Raw genomic sequence first — 21,720 nt, forward strand, 5'->3', positions numbered from 1 at the left:
TCCTGCTCTCTAGAGACCCTCCCTTCTGGAAGGAGAGTCCTCTAAAGGTTTCCCAGTTCCCAGGCCTCATAATGTTGGGAGCTGTGAACCCCCCAGATCCTGAATTTCTGGTAAACAACTTGTAATGCTTGCAGCTGCTCTGAGCACAAGACCCTCAGGAGTTCCTGATGGCAGGGGAATGGTTTCTGGGGGATTTGGTTAGGGCATGGCTATCAGTTAAGATTCTGTATATAAGCGGCCCTGGAAACAATAAAGGGGGCATTCTTGGAGCATTCTTGTTTCAAGGATGACCTGTGTATCTGTCTGTGTGTCTTTGTGTATTTCAATCTCCAGCCCCTTGCCCTGTTCACGAACTGTATGGTGGTGCATTGAGCGCAGACGGGCATGGTGCGCTACATCATAGGCCGCTGGAAGGAAAGTGTCCAAGATGCAAAGTTCTCTGGGGACCAGCTGTGCTTGGTGCAGCTCTGGAGACACCCAGCCATCTGGGGTAACTGACCATGCATGTGGTTATATGAAAGAGGCTAAAAACTGAAGGGTCTTTCAATAATGACCTAAACCAGTCACATTCAAAATAATCACAAATAGCAAATAACAGCAGATGGGCGGGTTCTCACTTACAGAGCATTTGCTATACATGAGACATGGACAGTCATTTTCTTCTCACAGTCATCCCAGGTCGATATATCAGTGACATTTGTCAAAGCTAGTGTCCACAAAATTGTCCATCTGACAGGGCCGTCTTCCAGTGTGATGCTTGATGTGGGATCCCCCTCTGTATGCTGTGATTACCATTAATGAATAAAGAAACTGGCTTGGCCTGATAGGGTAGAACAGAGGTAGACGGGGGAAAACTAAATTGAATGCTGGGGAAAGGAGGCAGGGTCAGGAGAAGCCATGTAACCCCACCGGAGCTGGATGAAACGTTAGCTGGTAAGCCACAGCCACGTGGTGATACACAGATTAATAGAAATGGGTTAAATTAAGATGTAAAAGCCAATAAGAAGCTAGAGCTAATGGGCCAAGCAGTGATTTAATTAATATGGTTTCTGTGCGATTATTTTGGTTCTGGATGGCTGGGACAAACAAGCAGCTCCTTACAACAGATTTTGACACTCTTTTCATATGGGGATGAGACCAGGGTCCTTCAGACTAGGTGGGCCTTTGCTACCCTTGAATACAGAACACAGGCAGAGAGAGGCTACATAACACCTAAAACTTGCTCCACGCTCCCCTTTTGTGGTGGAAGGGATTCTTGTGTGCTAAACAAGAACTCCACCACTGAGCTGTACCTCTATTCTTTTCTTTGTATTTATTTAATTTATTTAAAAAGTTTAGGTTTGTTTATTGCACACACACCAACGTTTTGCCTGCATGTGCCACATGTGTGCCTGGTGCTCTGGGAGGCAAGAAGAGGGTGTTGAATCCCCTGAAACTAGAGTTATGGATGGTTGTGAGCTACCATGTAGGTGCTGGGACCCAAATCCAAGTCCTCTGCAATAGCAATTAATGCTCTAAACTGCCGAACCATGTCTCCAGCCCCTATTTATTTATTTATTTATTTATTTATTTATTTATTTATTGAGAAAAGATCTTACTATATAGCCCTGCTGGCCTGGAATTCACAAAATCCTCCTACCTCGGCCTACCAAGTGCTTGGATTAAAAGTGTATGTTACCACATCTGGCTTCCTCTAGACTTAAAACAGTATTTTTTAATTTTCATATGGGGTCTCACTAAGTTGCCCAAGTTAGCTCCGAACTCATCTTTTAGCCGTGGCAGGCCTTGAACTTTCTGATCTCAGTCTCCTTAGTAACTAGAATTACAGGTTTGTGCCATGGGGCCTGGCAGCCTGCTCATTCTTTTCTTTCTTCTTTCTTTCATTCCTTCTTTTTCTTTCTTTCTTTCTTTCTTTCTTTCTTTCTTTCTTTCTTTCTTTTTTTTTTTTTAAAATCTTTATCTATTAAGTATACAGTTTTCTGCCTGCATGTATTGGATACCAGAAGAGGGCACCAGATCTCATTACAGATGGTGGTGAGCCACCATGTGGTTGCTAGAAATTAAACTCAAGACCTCTGGAAGAGCAGCCAGCGCTCTTAACCTCTGAGCAATCTCTCCAGTCCAGCCTCCATCTTGGGAGGTAGCCCAGGCCACATACCCTGCGTAGGCAGGTATTCTAACTGACAATTCTGATGAGTCCCCGACATCAATATCAACTGCCAACCTGGAGATGACCCATCCTCCATGGACTCCAGCCCAGGCACCACCTGACCACCTGAAAGACTCACAGTGAGAAGAAATGGAAGTCAGTGAGACAGACAAGGAAATCAGGGCTGTGCAGACTGTAAGGGGCAGAGCTCGAACCCAGAGCTCTCAATATACTGACAGAAAAATGAAGCCAGGAAGATTTCTGCTTGAAATCATCTGTTGACCCAGAGGGGTCCGACTGGGACCCCAGCATGGGTAATAGCAGAAAACCAGAGACCCACGGGCTGCAGGGAGCAAGAGGCAGCCATCCCTCCCCAGACTGGGGCTCAAGCTTGGCTTCTGCTGGCTGAACCTGGCTGGCCCATCTCTCAGTCCAGAAGAAAACCCCTGACCACCACATTTCTGGCCCATCCCAGACCCCCAGAGCACGGAATACACCACCCTGTCCTTGGTGCAGTTAGCTGATGTTTAATGAGGTGGTTTTCTGCATTGTCCTGTGTATGCCTCATGCTGTTCTCGAGTACCCTGTGATAGCTCCCTAGCCATTCTTCAACATGTTACACATCTACACTGTACCTGTCTTGCCCTAGAGGGCTACCCAGGACCCCAGAAGACAAAACATCTGGGAGCACCTCTCTGCCTTTGTCCCAGGAGCACCAAAGTCTATAAAAGAGCCCCGTTCCTACAGTGTGCATTAAAACCGTGTTACAGACGAGGAAAGAGAACTCGAGTGGAGTGATCTAAGCAGGAGTCACAGCATATCAGAGCAGCTGATGACTTCACCAGGTTGCAGAGCTTAGGGCACCCTGAATCAGGAAGTGAGGGTGGGGTGGGAGCTGTATCTTCTTTCCTGAATGACTAATAAATAGATGGAAATTGAAGGAAGGTCTTAATATCTGCCTGCCCCCAGGGCTACAGTAATAATAAAAATTAGGGACTAGTATATAATACACATACAGTAGATACATGCTATATGTCTTTTGACTTCTTACTGCGACTCAGGTTCCCCTTCTGTAAACAGACAAGGGAGGCAGGAAGGTTCAAAATGGGCTTTAAATTCCTACACAAGGTTCCCTAGAGGGTGATGAGGTCATACACTTCCATGAAACACTCATAGATGGCAGCAGAGGCCCGCAGGAGTGGGATTGCAGGCCATGTGGTTTGAATTTAACTACCGTGATTTTTCTTTTCGTTTTTCTGTCACCCCGCCCCCTTCAGTTTCAAGAAGTACAGCTGAACCTTCTAGACTGAGAAGGAAAAATTTCTTATCCCAGATAACAGAAGTGGGAGATGGGGGCTGACGAGTTACCTCAGACCTCAGCAGATGTGAAAAACAGCTGAAGAGCTTGTCCTCTCTGAAATCAATCTTCTCTGCCTGGTGTTGCCTCCCCTCCCACCATTTTATCGGTAACGAGCCAAGTCATGCCTAGCCAAGTCATGCCTGAATGTGAGGCTAACCTACACCTTGGTGGGAGGAGCAGGATTTGTTAACTCCGGCAAGTTTCAATTTTAGGGGCCCCTATGATATACCTGCTAGCCCTGTACAAAATGTCTGTGCCCTGCCGTGGCTGAGAACCCCAGGATGTGATGACACCCCCTAACAGCTCTGAAAAGTCATTCAAGAATCCAAACCTCGTTCAGAACCCTTCCCAGGCCATCCAGGGCCCACGCGGGCTAATCCTCAACCATCACCTTCTAGCTGCAAATGTCTTTTCCTCAGCTTCAGTTTCCCCGCCTCAAATGTGCCAGAACACTGTAACTCAGTGGCTGCTCTAATAGGAGGGCTCTTTACTCTCTCTCCATCCAGTTTGGTAGCATGCAGGGAGGCTGGGGTGAGGGGTCATGGGAACGGAAGTTCCTAGGGTCTGATTCCAGCCCCACCAATTCCCTCCTTCCTTTAGACCCAGGCACAAATGGCGGGGGGGGGGGGGGGGGAGCGGAGAGGGGTCCATTTATGCACTGTTGATAGAGATGGGTTGTCTTGCCTGTAGGGTGGAAGATGACTCACTGGGCCATGAGCCAGGCACCCTGGGAAAGGCCAAACCGGCTTCAGGCCAGAGCCCCAGGGAGCAAAGGACAGGGCCTGACTGAGCTGTGTATAAAGCCCAGGGGTTCTCAAAGCCCCACAACTAAAGGAGGCCATCTTCCCCTCTTACACAATGCTAGAAATCCTGCTCGGGCCACCAAAGGCCCAGGAAAACAAGGTGGGTGGTTCCAGCAGCTGCTATGTGCCCTCCAGCCCAGCGTGCCCAGCGTGCCAGCCTGTCCTGGCTGCCAGCGTCAGTGTCTTCCCCTCCTCAGCACAGGACCCCCCTGGATGCTCCTTGATCTTGGCTGGACCAAATCCCAGGAAGCCTTGAATTTTCTCCTTACCAACCTCTTGTTCCTGAGACCAGGACAGGAGCCAGCTGCACTGTGATGACCCCCAGTCAGTCTGTCCTTTGTCCTATGCTACAATCCTACGAGGTGATTGCACTAGGAAGCTTCCAAGGGCACCAAAGGATAGTAACAAAATCTGGGTGTTCCAGACTCCTCTACCCTGACTGTGTGCCCTGACTCAAGCCTTGAAAAGAGCCCCGTTCCCACTGGGTGCACATGCAGCACACGGATGTCGATATGGGCACAGTGAGGCCATGATGTCCATGATCAACTGTCCTGAGATGACGGGACAGAGGGACCATTTCTTTTTACTGGTCATATGGGCATTAAAGTCCTAATACAAAATGTCTCAGGACCTCAGGGCTTTAGTTTTCACTTGGCCAGAAGTATCCAAGTAGCTAGGCCTCATTTTCCTCACCCCAAGCCTGTATTCCAGGGGACACTGCTACTCACTGGTTACAGCCCTGGTGTGCCCAACTTCACTCAAAGCCCGCAGAAGTTCCTGTCAGCTCACCAGGCCAGCTTTCATAGCTTCCTACCCGGGGGGAGCTCGAAGATCCCTGCAAGCCAAGGGCTGTGACTGGACCTGAATCACACTGGCACAGGTGACGTCTGCCTCTGCCTGACCACAGAAGTGACCGGGCTGAGGCTCGTGGGAGAGTCTATCTGAAGGTCAGCCATGTAGGCAGAGGGGTGTGGCAGAGAAACTTGCTCCTCACATTCTAGGACCAAATATCACCGCCTCCAGGAAGCCATCCTGACAACAGAGACACCACTCCCCTACCCTGAGCTCCTGGAGTTCTCAGAGTCTCTCCTGTCTTGTCATGGTTGTTAACAGTAAGTGGCACTGCTTAGTACCACAGTTTACAGACCGCTACAGCCCAAATCTCATAAGATTTCACATAGACTCAGGGTCACGGAGACTCGCAAGTTAGAATTTACTGTGTTCTCAAGAGTAGGCAGTGGACTGGGTCTTGAATCTTCCCCCTGCCACTGACTACTAAGCAGCTGGGACTTTGGATGAATCTCTTAGCTTCACAGAGCCTGAGGACAGGAAGACAGCAAACATCTAAGAACAGTAGTTCCAGCTCTGGAGGAATCCCCACTCTGCGCTCAGCACCTTCACAGGTGTTGGTTTTAACCTCAAAACAAGCTCCTGGGTGGGCCCTGTGTCACCGAGGACAAGGCAGGGTTTGAAATCTTCCAAACAGACAGGACTCCAGTCCCAGGGAATCCTGGGTAGAAGAGGAGCTAGGACGGCTACACCCATCCGGAGTGCCATCCTGGGCTCAGGCACAGGAAGCAAGCAGCACTCACATGCACACACTGGAAGTCTCAACATTATTTGAAAATAGAGGAAGATAGAGACTAAGACAGACCAGGCACACCTGTAAGAAGACAGCAGCAGTCAACCGTGGGCAGGGCCCAGCGGATGGGGCTGGGGAGAAGAAGGTTACAGCAGGGACACTCTCTTGATGGCTGACCTCAGGAAGTTTGATCTGTGCCTGTTTTCTCATCTATAATCTATAGACTGTAAAGTGCTTATTTAGTACAGGGCCAGGAACCAAGAGGGCACTCAACAAACACTGGCTGTTCCGAATACGACAGTGTCGTTACATCAGGAAGATGACTCAGAACTCTTGGAAGGCAGGTGTCTAACAATCAGCTCCGCCTCTTTCAGGATAGTCCCTGGCAGTTCCTGCTGGCTGCTCCTAGAACTGCGGAGCCCACCCGTGGTGCTATGGGGACTTCTTACCCAATGGGAAGGTCTGCCTGGAAGGTCAGGTGTGCTGACCCTCCAGTCTCTGGGTACCAGTTTAGACTGCTCAGGTCAAGGGGATGGCTGTGACCTCAGGAGGATCTTCCTCCATCTACCATTCCAAAATGTTTTGGTCTAGGGTTTTTCTATGGAGTGAGTCTTCAAGTAAAGTTGGCTTTCTGGGAGGCTTCTATATACCCTGCCTAGATGACCACCTCTGTCCAGCCCACTCTGTGCCACAAGTGTAATATTTACTGGCAGTACTATCTGCCTTTCCCATTTTCATGTTTGGAAAATAAATGAGAAGCCAGCTGGGTCTGACCTCCTCCCTTCTCCTCCTCCGACTCCCTAGTCCCTAAGGGTGGGAGGCCCTTCTGCCTCCTCTCTGGACAAGGGCCTTGTGGAAAACCCCAGAGGAGAGGCCTTGTGAACTGCTGTTGCCATAGCAATGGCAGCCCTGGAATTTGACCACTGAAGTCCTGGAGTGGGGGTGGGGAGTTGGTATAGGCCATGCTGGGGGCAGGGAGAAGGGTCCAGAAGCCCAGAAAGTCAAGAAGTAGGAGACAAGAATCCAAAGCCTCTCCAATGGCCTCAGTTTCCCCCTCTGTAAAAGGGTGAGGAATGGCCCTCAGCATCTCCCTTTTTCATTATAATTGATGGATGGAGGAGACAGCCCGGGCAAGGCCAGTTGTCCCCTCTGATAGATAACCAGGGACTCCAAGGGAAAATCAAATGCCAAGTCCAGAGCCGTGGCAGGGAGAGCTTCCAAGATGTGACTTGTCCACTCTTGGCATCCCTGTACCTCCACAGAGGATGGGGGTGCCTGCTTAGGGTGGGGCGAGAGGGCACCCCAAGAATGGCTATGGTTAGACTGAGTCACCTCCCCTGAGACAGTTTATAATGTGTCTGCTCTGGGTAACCCTTGACATTCCTGGATCTTGAGGGCGGGTCGAGGGCCTGCCCCTCCTGGCTTGCTGTGCCAGGCTGCTGTGGGTATTTTTAAAGAGGTGCCCACGCCTTGGCCTTCCCACCTGCCCACTCCAGGACAATGAGTTCTGCTACCAGCCTTCTGTGTACTTCCACCAAGTCCCAGAAAGTAGCAGATCCAAAGCAGTGGGGAGACATCGAGGGTCCCCATCCAGGTGCGCTGCGGGAGGTTTGGAGAGGGGATGGGACTTGTCCAAAGGCAGGCAGCACACAGAACTTAGGAATGCCGTGCAGCCAACTTGTGCCCTCACCTCCAAATGCCACTGAATTATTCTAGTGCCACCCCAGCTCCTTCTTCATCCCTTTTGTCCCTGACCCTGGGCAGTCACAGCCTCACTCCCCCACTGACCTTCACACATACCTCAGAAAGCTAACACAACTGCGACTTCTCAGCTTAAAACACCAGCCGCGGGGGGGGGGGGGGGGAAGCTAAAATGAGAGCTGGTGCATTAATTCACATTGCCTGATGGGATACAGCCCATGTGGATCAAAGATTGCAGTGTAAAACAAAACAAAACAAAACACATGAAGCATCAGAAGAAAACCTGAGAGAACTGTTTTACAGCCTCGGAATGGGAGACTTTCTAATCAGGGCTCCAAATCGAGCAGCCAGAAAATAGCAACTTGATAAATTAGACCACATTTAAAATTTTAAATTAAAATTAAATTAAAATTTTAATTAACAAAAACCTTTCTGGGCCAGCAAGATGATCCCCGTGGTTAACATCGGCTATGGCAAAAGCCTGCTGGTCCCCAGAACCCACTCAACGGAGACAAGAGAGAACCTGATGCTACAAAGTTGTCCCTCTGACTCCCACACGCACACTCTGGCATGTGTTCACACAAACAAATCAAATTTTTTAAAATTCACAAACACTAAAAGCAAGGTGTTCTGCAGGACAAAAATATATCCTATACAAAGTCAAAAGTCAAGTGAGAGATCAGGGAAAGGCATCTGCAACTCCTAACTCAAAGAATGAGATCCTCCACTCCAGTGTTTAAAGGATTCCTAGAAATGGCTGTCAGACACCAGCAACCAGGAGAGAGAGAGGAGAGAGAGAGAGAGAGAGAGAGAGAGAGAGAGAGAGAGAGAGAGAGAGAGAGAGAGAGAGAGAGACAGAGAGAGACACACAGAGACAGAGACAGAAATAGAGAGAGAGAGACAGAGAGAGAGAGAGAAGAGAAGAGACTTAATCCTGCTCCATATGAGAAAAATGTGCATTAGAATAGTGTGATGTCAAGTGTACCTATCGGACTGGCAGCTATCCAAAAGTCTAGATCAGTAAGGAAGGCCATGAGGAAATGCCTCTTCCTACTGTGAGGGGCACCAGTCAGGAGGTAGCATCAAAATGTAAATCACATTGTCTTAGCAATTCACGCCCTCAAGGGACTGTCTCCTCAAACAGTTTATAACGCAAAAGACCTGAAAATAGCCCGTATTTTTAACATTATTATTACTTGATTACTGTGTGTGGCAGCAAGTGCTATTACCCACAGAGGCCAGCCTTATTCAGGTTTTATTTTTGTTTTGTTCTGCGACGGTCTTTGTTACATAGCCCAGGTTGGCATTAAATTTGAGACTATCCTCGTGCCTCGGCCTCCTGAGTGCTGGAGTTACAGGCATGATGCACTACACCCAGCTACACGCCCTTTAGTGTGGGGCACCAGGCAGCTGGGTAATCACACAGTAAAAACATTATGTAGTACAAAAAGAATATGGAAGGCCGCTCAGGTCTTGTCTCAGCTGAGAACAGCTTTTTCCTGCTTGCTCTCCTTCTTCACCCTGGTCAGGAACTTCTAGGCTCCCCAGACTAAAGGATCTCGGTCCTGGCTCAGGAGGTCTCCTGTTTTCCTGGTACTGAGCTGTGTCTCTAGTGTAACCACAGAACCCAAGGTGGCTGGCTGCCACTGAGGGCCCAGCCTCTGCCTCTGGTGACATTTCTTTAGGAAGCCCAGCAGTTCCCTTTGCATGCAAAGCAAGACCTGTCTTCGCTCTTCCTGCAGAGGTAGTGAGAACCCTTCTTCAGGCCACAGCACCATCCCTATCTGCTTTAGGACTGAGTTCCCACAGTCTGGTGCTTTGAAATGAGTCCCCAGCCAGGATGAAAGCTTTGGAGTCAGAATTTACAAGGTGAGGCTGGCAATTATGCCCCTCTCTGGGCCCCAGTTTGCAGAGTAAGGAGTATGGGCCCCCATCCAGTTAGGAATGGGGAGCTGCAGAGCAAGGGGAGGGTGTCCCAATGAAAGTCAGGCAGAGCACCCGAGCCCACAGGGTTGGACCCGCTCTGGACTCATTTCCTAGAAGTAGCTGTGAGGAGGACTTCAAAGTTTCCTTGAGGAGCTCGGCCCATGCCCCTAACAAAATTGACTCTAGGCCACTGTCAGTAACTCCCATCTCAAAGCCACTTTCTCCATCTCCATGGTCCTTGCTCAGGCAAGCCAGTCACCACTCTCCTCCCCTTCTAACTCGCTTTATGGTTTACCACTGATCTCCAGACCAGCCTCCAGACATTATCACATTGAATTCTCAGAGCAACCCTATAATAGGTGCAGTCATATTCCGCATTCTACATGCACCTACGCCATATGCTGGACCACAGTGAGGTTAAGGTCTCATAGTCACACACTGAAAATGAACAGATGTGAAGAGGAAGCCCCGTGGCTCTAGCCTTTGCCCTTTTTCAGTCAGGGTCTCCAGCGCCCAGGTTGGCCTTGAACTTGAGATGTAGGCTAAAATGATACTGAATTCCTGATCCTTCTGTTTCCACCTCCAGAGTTCTGGGATTATAAAGATAAGCCACTACACCCGACCTCATCCAATGTTGAAGAAGTGGGGCCTGGCTATGTGCAACCGGCTGCTGTCTGAGACGGCAAAGCCCATGTCTTAAAGGACCGCATGTTTGCCAGCCTCTGGGCTCCGGCTTTTTCCTAGAAACCTTCATTCATACTTTTCATTCATTCTTAGCTTCGACGAAGTTCTTCCAGACTCCAACCTAAATCACCTCCAAGAGAGAAGCCAAGATTCCTGGGTTTCTAAAGAACATGTCATCACTGCCTGCCCCGAGCCGCACTGGGGCGGGTTACCTGCTCTAAAAGTGTGGCTGGCTGCCAACTCATTCTTCCCCAGACCCTTCCACCACTCACAAGCTGTCCTCCTGACCAAGTTGGCTCAGGCCTGGGTAGGGATCATCACCTGCTTGAAGGAGTTCCCAGGACAAGGGGACGCTGTCAGCCAGGCCCTTGGAGACCTAGTCACACAGAATGCGCCCTACATAGAGCACTTGGCTGACTGAACTCAAGTTTTGATGGGCAGGCCTGCTTTGCTCTCTACACCTCAGTCAGGGCTTACCTCTGCCCGGCCCCAACAAGCACTTTTCCCCCTGAGTTCAAGGTATTTTTAGGGCATTGCATGAGAAGAAGTGGTCCAGGGAATAAGTCTTTACGTAATTCAATGACTGGCCTGCCTCATAGAACTGTGCCAAGCTTCCACTAGAGAAAGGGTTTTATTCTTTTTGAAAACTAACGAATACTGGCCTTGGATCAAATCTAGAATTTCAGACCTAGCCATTCAGTCTCTGAGGCACCTACACACGGCTCCAAGCTGGGAACTTTCACAGCTCCCAGACACACCAGGGCTGCTCCGTCCTACATCTCTGCCTTCACAGCTCCTTTTGCTTTGAGGACCCTGGATTCTTTTGACTTGTAAGACCCTCTGGCCCTTCCAAGTGGCCCTGCTTTCCTAAAGTCAGCCTCCCCTACCTTCACCTGCTTTGGCCTCCTTGATCACAGCCCTCAGGTTCCTAGGAGCTGGAATCCCTTCTTGTCCGAGCTATTGCCACAGGCTCATCCAGTGGACAGCAGCTAAATTGGGTTCTAATGGTTACCTAGGTTCCCAAGGTCTATCACCTAAAGCTGTTCCCAGAGTTAATTACCAGGACTGATTAGAAAAGTTAGGAGTAAGACCGAAGTGGTGGCCCAGGCCTTTAACTCCTGCACTCTGGTGACAGAGACAAGCAGATCCCTGTGAACTTGAAGCCAGCCTGGTCTACAAAGAGAGGGGAGGGGAGGGGAAGGGAGGGGAGGGGAGGAAAGGGAAGGACTTAGCCACATAGAAGGTGGTCTGATGACTGATGGGAGGGGAGCACATGGCTGCCTGGACCCAGGACTTAAAATTGAAAGACAGACTCAGGCCTGGGGGCCCCGAAGAAGCCAGGGCAGGAGGCCTGAGTGAGGGAGTCGGCCTGGGCCTCTTTGGGCTCTTTATCCAAATATGGAAGGTTTTTTTGTCTCCATTTGAGTCACGCCGGCCATGGCCCAAGAGATCTGCTTTCCAGATACTGAAAGCAGGACTGCGCCAGCCCTGCCAGGCAGACCCACTCCTCTTCCTAGCTATATCGGCACCTTCCCAACCTCCTGAGCACATTCTTCCTGCGGCCTGGAACCAGCCTGTCAGCGCAGAGGAGCCATTCACTAATACTGACTAAGCAATTGCTTTGTGCTGGTTCCGGGTACCGTGGACTGTGAGTCCAGTGGACGTGGCTGCCACGTCCTTTGCTCACCATGGTAATGGCAGTCCTGAAGTCAGGAACCCAATGAACACCTTCAGATGCCAGGGTTCTAGGGCTGTGAGGCTACTCAGCTGTCCCAGCCTATTCGCAGTGCCATGCACTCACACAGAGTGATGGTCCCTGCTACCCACAGGACCAGTGAGAGGACTCAGCAAATACATATAAAGTGCTCCATCAAACTGAGGACGTAACCTAGTGATTGGAGCACTTGGCTAGCCTGCCGGAGACCTAGCTAGATCCCCAGCATTGAATATAAAGTTAATTTTAAAAAGAACAGAAGTGCTCAGAACTGTATCTGGTCAAACGCGTGGCAAGCTTTTCTGCTGGGACCATGGACTGTGAGTCCAGTGGATGTGGCTGCCACAGCCTTTGCTCACCATGGTAATGGCAGTCCTGATGTCAGGAACCCAAGGAACACCTTGACCTGAGCTCACAGTCAGCTACTGTGGATCTGAGAAAATGCACTCCCCAGCCTTGAAATGAGGCCAGTTTAGGTTATAAATCCCACCACCCGTGGTTTCTGAGACCTGGACTAGGTATCTTATCTTTTCTAGCCTCAGGGTCTGATTGCCACCATGCCCCTACGGCCCTTGTGCCAGTTTTCACTTCCTTTTCCCCCAGAGTGAATATAAGGCTTGCATAGGTATAGGGGAGCTTAGGGAAGCTTGGGAACAAGTAGATCCAGGGCAGGGCTCTGCTGGCTTCCTCAGGCCTTCCCACACCATTGATTTATAAATAAATGTTGACTGGAGTTCCATTGTGTACCAGGAACAGCAGGGTCTGGCAAGGGCACTACGTCACTGGGTGGTCCAGGGCTCCCACTCACATTTTCTTGCCCCAGGACATCGACGTGTATTGCCCGGCAAGCGGGGCATAGGTGCTGTAGCTGTGGGTCCTGGTGCAGGACACAAGAGACGGAAGCCGAGGAACACAGGGGGCTCTTCCCCGTCCAGGGCAGGGAGACATACAGAACATAGCACAAGACAGAGGAACTAGAGCAGGTGAAGGACAGGGGTTCATTGGGGAGAAGCCTCAGGAGAGAGAAGGCCTGTGGAGTAAAGAGGAAGAAGAGATGTCTGGGAGGTCACAAGAGGCCCAGACCCAGGTGATGATGTCTGTGGGACAAGAAGATAGCTAGGGGTTAGTCTGGCCTCTCCTCCTCCTCCTCCACTTCCTCCTCCTCCTCCTCTTCTTCTTCCTCCTTCTCCTCTTCCTCTTCCTCCTTCTCCTCTTCCTCCTCCTCCTCCTTTTCTAGCTTGGGGCTAAGCCTTGGGCTATTTTTAGCTGGGCTGAATTTAGCCATTCCCTTGGAAATTCCGCACCCGCCCCAGGCAACGCCCCTGTTGGGCTGGCCGTGGGGAGAGGCCTGGAAGTGGCTGGTCCAGGCAAGGGTGGAGGAGAGGGTCATCTAAGCATCAAGGAGCAAGCAGGGGTCTTAGGCATCTGATGGGGAGACAGGCTCAAGTCAAGCACCAAATCCAAGTCATTCTTCTCCCTTTATTCTCTACCCAGACCTCTCCCAAGGATTCCTTAGGGCCACAGTCCAGCACTGCTGGGGTCAGGAAACAAACTTCTTAGCTTTGACCTCAGGCCCCACTGTGGCTAATGCTTCCAGGCTGCCTACTAATCCCCACACTGCTTACTCTACCCCCCACCTCTTGAGAGCCTGAATATTAAGAAACATATCTGGGATTTCCTCACCTCACAGACAGGAAAACTGAGGCAGGATGACCTGGCCTGGACCAGAGTGAATGGGACAAGTCAGCCCGCGCCACTCCCCTGCACCACCCCCCCATGCTCCCTTCATCAGGCCTTTTCCAAAAGAGCCAATTGGAGCTGTAGCCTGGCTGTTCCCTGGGGACCCTTCTGAGTGGCAGGGCACTTCCACCAGCAGGGAGCCCGAAGCTTGTTCTTCACCCTTCCAGAAAGCAAAGAGAAGCTCTGACTGGGAGAAGGGGCATGACTCACCCTTCCTCTTGCCCCCCTGCCGCCATTTCTGACTCAGGTAAAGGAAGGAGTCCCACTCCCTTATCCCAGCTTCTCACAGAGCTTCGAAGCCTAAACTGAAACCCTCAGATTGGACCTCCAAACTCTCTCTGCACACAGTCCTCTTTTGGTACATCCCGCACTCCTGAGCTCATCACGCCACCCAGTCTTAACGTCACGGAGCACCATCATGAAGCATCAATGTGTGCTCCATAGCTTGTACTGCCTAGGGTGGGACTCAGCACCCAAGGCCTTTGAGCTGGTCTCTGCACATACAGTCTCTCTCCATTTGCGGGTCACGCAATGTTGACCTTGGACACATATAATGGCTTTCTTTTCCTGCTCTGGCCAAGACTAGTTCCCCCAAATGGCAGTGAACCATATCGCTTCCCCTCTAGAACTCTCAGTGACTCCCCTCCACATCCACTGGCTGGGCTGGAGCAATGGTGGGAACCACAGAGAAGACTACTGAGTCTGCTTCATCATCACTGGGTGTCAGGAGTTTCACTTTCTTAATAAAGCAGGGGCAGGGGGTGGTGAGAGGACAAGGCCGGTGTCTAGAGGTGTCTGGAGTCTTTGCCGACAGGCGAGCCCAGAACCCAAGGCCCTAGCCCTCCTTTTCTTCCTTCTGGCCTCCTGGTCCGCCAGGAGTCTCAATACACCCACTCAGGGAGCCAACCATGTACCAGAACCAGAACCAAAACCAGCAGCCAAGAAAGATGGAGTTCAGTTCGCAGGGCTTTTATTAGGGGGAGGGTCATTCTCATCTTTCCCTCCCTTCCACATCTGTTCCTTAACCTCCAGTGCCCCGTCCTGGGAAAGAACTGAATGTTTGTCCAGAGGTGGAGGAATGGGGTCTCGGCAGTCCCAAGAGACTCCGCTCTGGGGCTGGCTGGCAGCCAGGAGCATGGTCTCCTCTCCTCTGCTCCACAGGGCTGCAGAGAGCAGGGCCTGTCACCCCCTGGGAACCAATAAACAGGAAACTGACACCAATCTTGCACTTGCTCCCCTGCCTCGGTCCTCCAGGCTTCCCACTGGCCCCAGAATCTCAAGACAAAGGACATTAATCTTACATCAACCAACAAAATCAAATTAAGAGGCCCCTGGGTTCTTGAGGAGGGGGGAGTGGTGATGGTCACTGAGAGCTGTCTAGCTCCGAGGTCCTGGGCTGAAGGGCTTGTGAACCTTACCTTTTTGTCCTCATAATTCCTCTGTAACTCCATCTTACAGAGCAAGAAACTGAGACTCACAGTTGAAGCCCAATGTTAAATATTAACATTGCTAAATATCACCCAGCAAGCAAGGCAAAGATGGCCCACCAGGCACGTGGGCTCTGGGCCCAGGAAAGGAAGAACAGGGTCCGAGCCCCTGGGGCCTGGGTGGCTGACCCAGAGAGGGCTTTGGCTCGGCCCTGCCTCCCACACTTTGCTTAGACATCCAAGCTGTCCTTGGGGCTGGTGGGAACAAAACAGGGAGAGCCAGAGAGAAGAGGCCATGGGCATCTCTGCAGGCTGGTCCCTCTTCCTTCTCCCCAAACTCCAAACATCTAGGTTGCTGAGCTGATGTGGTCTCCCATCTAGAGCTCTGTCTTCTGTTTCACGGCTGAATCACAGAATCTCAGGCTCAAAGGGAGGGAGGGATTAAGATTGCTTTTTAAAGATTATTATATTTATCTGTTTGTGTATGTGCATGTGCACAACACACAGCATCTATGTAGGTCTGGAGGCAGGTAAGTTACAGAAGTTGGTTCTCTCCTACAATGTGAGTTCTAGAGATCAGAGTCGGCTTGTCAGGCTTGGTGACAAGCACCTCTAACTCCTGAGCAACCCTGCCAGTCTGGTGGAACTGACATTCTTGGGCATTACTAGGTAGCAAACCTCTTGAATGATGTCACTTAATCTTAGCAATAAAGCATCATGGAATGGACCTTGCCCCATCTCTTACACTGGGGAAATTCTGAAGTGCTTGTCTTGATTCCTACCACAGGCTAGCTCTCAGGATGAAGCCAAGATCTCCAGCACGTAGCTCTCATCTTTTTATCTGCTTCCCAGCTCTCAGTTCTGCCCTTAGTGAAGACAATCTGGTCCAGACATGGCTTCTGCTCCCTCCCAAGGCTCCCACCTTCCCTGTTTTCCCTGGCTCTGAGCTCTTCAGCCAACTGTCCCCCTTGGTCGATACTTTACTTCAATGTCTGATCAGTAAACTTTAGGCTAGCCACCTGTAGAGGCCAAGCCTAGTCCTAAAGGACCCACTGACACATTTGTCCCTGCCCTTCCAGGCCTCGGCTCAGTCTTCCTTTGAAGTCCACCTAAGTCAGGGACTAGGGCCTTTGACAAATGTTCCTGAATCCAAACCTTCCCTGTGTGTCCCCACTGGCCAGCAATGGTTCAGTGTGGACTTGCTGCGTGGATAGATGCCAAAGAAGCAAGGAAAGAAGTAAAGGCAGAATTAAATGCAGCAGGCCTGAGGCATCCCTAGGACCAGCATCTACAGAGGGTCTTAGATCTCAAAAGCAGATAGCCTGGTCCTTATTTAACTGTGATATAGGCAAAATAATAGTCCCCCCAAAATGCTATGTTCCAATCTCCAGAACTTGGTGAATATGGCGTCTTACAAGGCAAGAGGGACTTTGCAAGTGCCATTAGGGTCCTGGGTTACCCAGCGGTTGGGGGGCTGATGTAATCACAGAGTCCTTAGGGAGGAAGGCAGAAAAGAAGGTCTGGGTGAGACAGGTTTGAAGATGCCATGCTGCTGGCTCTAAAATTGAGGAAGAGGCAACAAACCAAGGAGTACCAGCACCCACCAGTACCTGGAAAAGGCAAGGATACTGGTTTTCCCTTAAACCCAAAGAAAGCAACCCTGTTAGCACCTGGATTTTAGCTCAGGGAGTCCCACATCAGGCTTCCAACCTCAGGAACTATAAAATGTAATGACCTGTTACTCTAGCTGCCCCACAGCAGCCCAAGGCTTCCCCACCTCAAGTCCCACTGTAGCCCCCTCACCCTCTCCATGCAGAGGGATGGTTTTAAAGTCTGCTGATTTGGGCTGGAGAAATAGTGCAGTGGTTAAGAGCACTTTTTGCTCTAGCAGAGGACCCAGGTTCAGTTTCAGGCACCCACATGGTGACTCACAATTCATAACATCAATTCCAGGGGACACAGCACCCTCTACCGGCTTCTTTGGGCATCAAATGTGCACGTGGAGTATATACATACATGCAAACAAAACGCTAATACACAAAAAATAAAAAATTTAAAGGCCCTTAATAAAAAAGAGTGTTTTCCCCAAGCTGAGTTAGAAGTTTTAGTGTTCTGTACACAGAAACATCACTATTTGAAGGACAGACCTCCTCAGAGAAAGCACCATGGCCTGCCCCATTACGAGAAAAGACCCTTCTTTCTGTGGCAGGGGAAGCCAAGAGTAGCAGCTAATGAATGAGTGGAGCAGAGTCCTCAGGAGCCTAGGACCCAGACTGCTAGTCCTTCCTGGTCTGCAAGAGATGCTCTTGCCCAGACCAGCTGCTGCAGCCCCAACAGCTCAAGGCTCAAGGCCACGAAAGCACTTGTGGCTCCAAGTGTATGTGAATCTTTAAGGCCTCACAGGAGGGAAGGGGTAAGGTTCGGCTGCATCCCTGGCCTCCTAACTCCCTGCAGACCTCCCTGTATTCTTCCAGGTCACCCCTACTGAATCCTACAGTTACTGGGGGGTCATTTCGGGGCTCAAACAATCTGTACATCATGAACTGGGGCTCAAAGCCCAGCAGCCTGACACTGTCCTTCTGCCTTTGTTCACCCATGTGAGGCCCCAGAGGCTTGAGAGGTGGTGGGGGCATCAACTCCTGTGGGAGAGGATATCATCTCTGAGTAGTTCATGCTTCCCAGAGGACCTAGGGCCCCCATTTGAGAGTCTGCCAGCAAGGCGCCAAGCTTTCTGGGCACATTTCCCAATGAATGTGCCAGGCTTACGAGTCTTTCTGGGAAACACAAGCTCCCCCTTCCCCTGACTGCCACCACCAGCTCTGCCAACTTGACTCACTGGGAATTCTGGGACCAGTGTATGACCTGGAGACAGGACACCTAGGGCCAGATTACTCGTGAGTCCTGGGCCCTGGACAAAACCTTGCTGGCTCCAAGCCTGCTTCTTTACCTCACTAAGCCTGAGATTAGATGGGAGGGCCAGGGCTGCTGTGGCACAAGCTCCCTGTTCCAGAAGTCACAAGTCAGAGCTGGGAGGGGCCACAGTGGGGCCCAAGGTTCTCCTCTCTAGTCTTTGAGCTAAGCCCCCACAGGGCAGTAGGTAGCTCTGTCATCTCACCCTCCTCCATGACCCCTCTCACAGCCTCTGGAGTACATGGTAGTAGTATCTTTTATTTCTTTGAAACAGGGTCTTACTCTATAGCCCTGCATAGCCTGGGACTCACTATGTATGTAGACCAGGGTGGTCTCGAACTCACAGAGATCTGCCTGTCTGTGCCTCCCAAGAGCTGGGATAAAAATTGTGCATCACCACCTCCAGTAGGTAGCAGCAGCTTGTTCACTTGGGTGCTAGATGTCTAGACTCTTAGGGCTTCAGCTGAAACAGCCTCCTCTGCGTCTCTGCTAGCCTAGCCTAGCATCATTGCTTACTTCTGTGGCCTCCTGACTCGCTCTACTGCTTCCACGCTGGGCCCTGCAAGCCCCACACAGCAGCTTGGGTCGCTATTTTACTCAGAGCTCTCACTTCAGGTCGATGCCAAGTCCTCCCCCTGGCTGACTTCTGCTCGCTGACCTCCTACCACTCAGGTCTATCTACACTCCCCAATGTCCATTCCTCGTCCCACGGCCCTGGTATTTCCTGTTCTTTCTTCCCACAACCCCACACCCCAGCTATCTGACTCCCTCCCTCAGTTCTTCTGGGCATCAGGTGTTATCACGTCCTCTCACAGGCCTCTCCAGACCACATGATCTAAAATAGTGCCCCAGCCTGTCATCTCCAATTCTTTACCCTGTTCTATTTTTCTCCCCTGAACTTTCTGTTCCCTGACAGTGTCCTCTTTTGCAGACATGCGTCTTCACCAGTCTGGAAGGTCCGTAAGAGCAGGCCTCTGAGCTGTCGTCTTTCATCTGTTCAGTGCATGGATGCTAAAACCAAGCTTTTACTGCCACGACCTGCCGGGAAGGCCTCCTTCCAGTCTCTGTGCATGCCATCCCCTTCCTTCCCCCAGCTTTCCAGGCCTTGATGCAGGCTGAAGCAGCCTCCTGGGAGCCTCCCCTGCCAGCATGCAGACTAACATCTGAGCTCCTTTAAGACCTTATTGCTTCTAGATTCTCAGTTGAGTGCTTCAGCTCCCAGGCTGCACGGGGATGGCTCCACCCACTGCTGTGTACCATGTGCAGTCCTAGCAATTGGATGGGAGGGAGGGAAGAAGGAAGGACAAATCCCTATATTGGGAGTGGGGGCTGAGGACAGGATTAGCTGCAGCGTCTCAAATCCAGCTGGTCCCAGAAATGTTGGGCTGGAAATTATCACACTCAACTCTGTTCCCTCCCATAACTCTTTCCTGCTGGGTGAACTCATTCCTGGAGAGCAGCCCCTTTCCCCCAGTACCACAGTGTCCTAGGGAAGAAGGCAGGGCCGGGGATAAGCCCTGAAAGGGACAACCATTTTGCCTGTACTCCCCCGTCCTGCCCTCCTGCTGGGTGACATTAATTATAGATATTTGGTACTGCTCAGAATTCCAAATGTCCTAACCACTCATCTCCTCCCCATGGAAGCAGTTTGCATGGGGGAAAAAGAATCACAGCAAAGAGTAAAGGAGGGGCAGGAGGGAAACTTGTCTCTGCAAGTCCCTGTCATGGGGAGACAGGCAGACAGGAGCAGTGGGGAGAACTGCAGGGCAGGCCTGCAGAAGGCAGGGGCAGCAGGGCAGCTGGGGTGGGGTGGGGTGTCAGGGCTGCTGGTGAGTGGGAGAGGAAGAAGTCCAGTGGCTCAGGGCTTGGATCCAGCTCTGCCTGGCCTTATTGTGTGACCTTGGACTCCGCATTCTCTTCTCTGGGTCTCAGAGCTCTTCCTGCCCAACACTAGGCCCTGTGAACACTCTCAGGCTGACACAATGGGGCACGTGAGTGAAGCCCAACTGTCCCTGACTTATGCCCCTTTTCAGATGGCAGGCCAGTTACACTGGAAACTGGGAACAACCCCTTGATCCATTTTCTTTAAGGCACTGATAAACTAGGATTCAGGGTAACCCCAACAATCTTTCACACAAGAAATCACCAGTGTCTGCCATAAAATGGGCATGCAATGAACAACACCCACAGCTATTTCAAATGCCAAAGTCTCATGAATTCAGCATCTACAATCTCAGAGACAAGACACTTCCTGTTTCTGGGCTATAGATGGTACAAGCGTCAAGGGGCAGAAAAAATAAACCATGTAAGAATTCTCTGAAGCCTGGTGCAAAGGGCGGTCCATGGACAACATAATGGCAACTATGGACCCAACTGGGAAAAAAAGGCCTGGAATAGGAGAATTAGGAAGGCCCACGCAACACACTCAGTGACACATTAGCTGAGCTGCCCCTCATTCACAGTATACAGAGAGCAGACTCTCCCCTCTAGGCATACTCTCCCTGCTTCATCCCCTCAGACAGGCTGCAGAATGAGCCCCTCCTACATACAGAGCCTCAAAAATCAGACTGCCCAATTCCCCAATGCAAAGATGAGACAACTAAGTCCTAAAGATGACTGTCCAGGTCCCCAGTGCAAAGATGGGACAACTAAGTCCTAAAGATGACTGTCCAGGTCCCCAGTGCAAAGATGGGACAACTAAGTCCTAAAGATGACTGTCCAGGTCTCCAGTGCAAAGATAGGACAACCAAGTCCTAAACTTGACTGTCCAGGTCCAGATAGAGTCAGAGGCTAAGCAGTGCCCGGGACTCTTGAGACTCCCTGCCTCCTCACAATGTGGGGAGATGGCTGAGTGTGAGGGACTCAGCCTGGGGTTCCCTGAGACCACAGTTATCTCCTCTTAGCACTTTACACTGGTTTATGCTCCATAGGCAGAACAAGGCAATTCCTCTCTCGTCCCCTCTTTATTCTGCAGACCAAGCCACACCACCTGTGTGACAGGGTTCATGACTGCAGCCCCAAGCCTGAGACAAGGGAACACTGTCTGCTCAAGAGAAGACAGCAGCAAGTGGGGAGGGGACAGCTGTTCCCCATCTTTGTGAAGCCAGAAGGAAAGGGATAGCAAGAGAAAATTTACGGTAGCAGATGGAACTTCCAGACTTAATGAGGGGATGGGGAATGAGGCATGGCAAATGTTTTCTGAGTCTAATAAAGTCCACTAGGTGACACTGAGACTTGTACTTAGGAGCAGTCAGGGAGGAGGAAGCCAAGCCTGGTCACTGAGAAGCAGCCGAGGCAGCAGAGCCTGTTCAGGCCTCTTGTGCTCCCAGTAAGGGAATGGACACACTACCACCCACCTACAGAGCCTTCTGGGCAGAGTCCACTATCTCGATTTTACAGAAAGGGAAAGCAATCCACATAACAGGGATGGGACAGGTCCTGGGGATCTCCAGTCCAGCTGGCTCCTCTAATTACAGACTCACCCTTCTCTTTCCTTAGGGGAAGCTAAGATGTCAGAAAGTCTCTTTCAGGGACAGGAGGAGCCTCTGTATGAGAGGACTGCTCCACATCATAGCTCCCAGGAGGGGCGGGGTCATCGGAGAATGTGAAGGGGGCGGAAGCCAGACCTGTAAAACTCTTCCTCTTTGGCCTCAGTGCCTGCTCCCCAGGCTCCCAAATTTTTTGGTTGCCCCTCAACTCCCACAGGAAAGCATTACCTGAAAAA

The 21,720-nt window shown here is 50.9% G+C and overlaps 1 protein-coding gene across 1 annotated transcript in view; it reads right to left on the minus strand.

Moving 5' to 3' along the window:
• Arhgef17 (Rho guanine nucleotide exchange factor 17) overlaps positions 1–21,720 on the minus strand; it is a 57,444-nt gene that overhangs the window by 31,180 nt on the left and 4,544 nt on the right. The window lies entirely within an intron of this gene.

This window comes from Arvicola amphibius, chromosome 1, assembly GCF_903992535.2.
Source record: "Arvicola amphibius chromosome 1, mArvAmp1.2, whole genome shotgun sequence".
In the NCBI taxonomy this organism is placed as follows: domain Eukaryota; kingdom Metazoa; phylum Chordata; class Mammalia; order Rodentia; family Cricetidae; genus Arvicola; species Arvicola amphibius.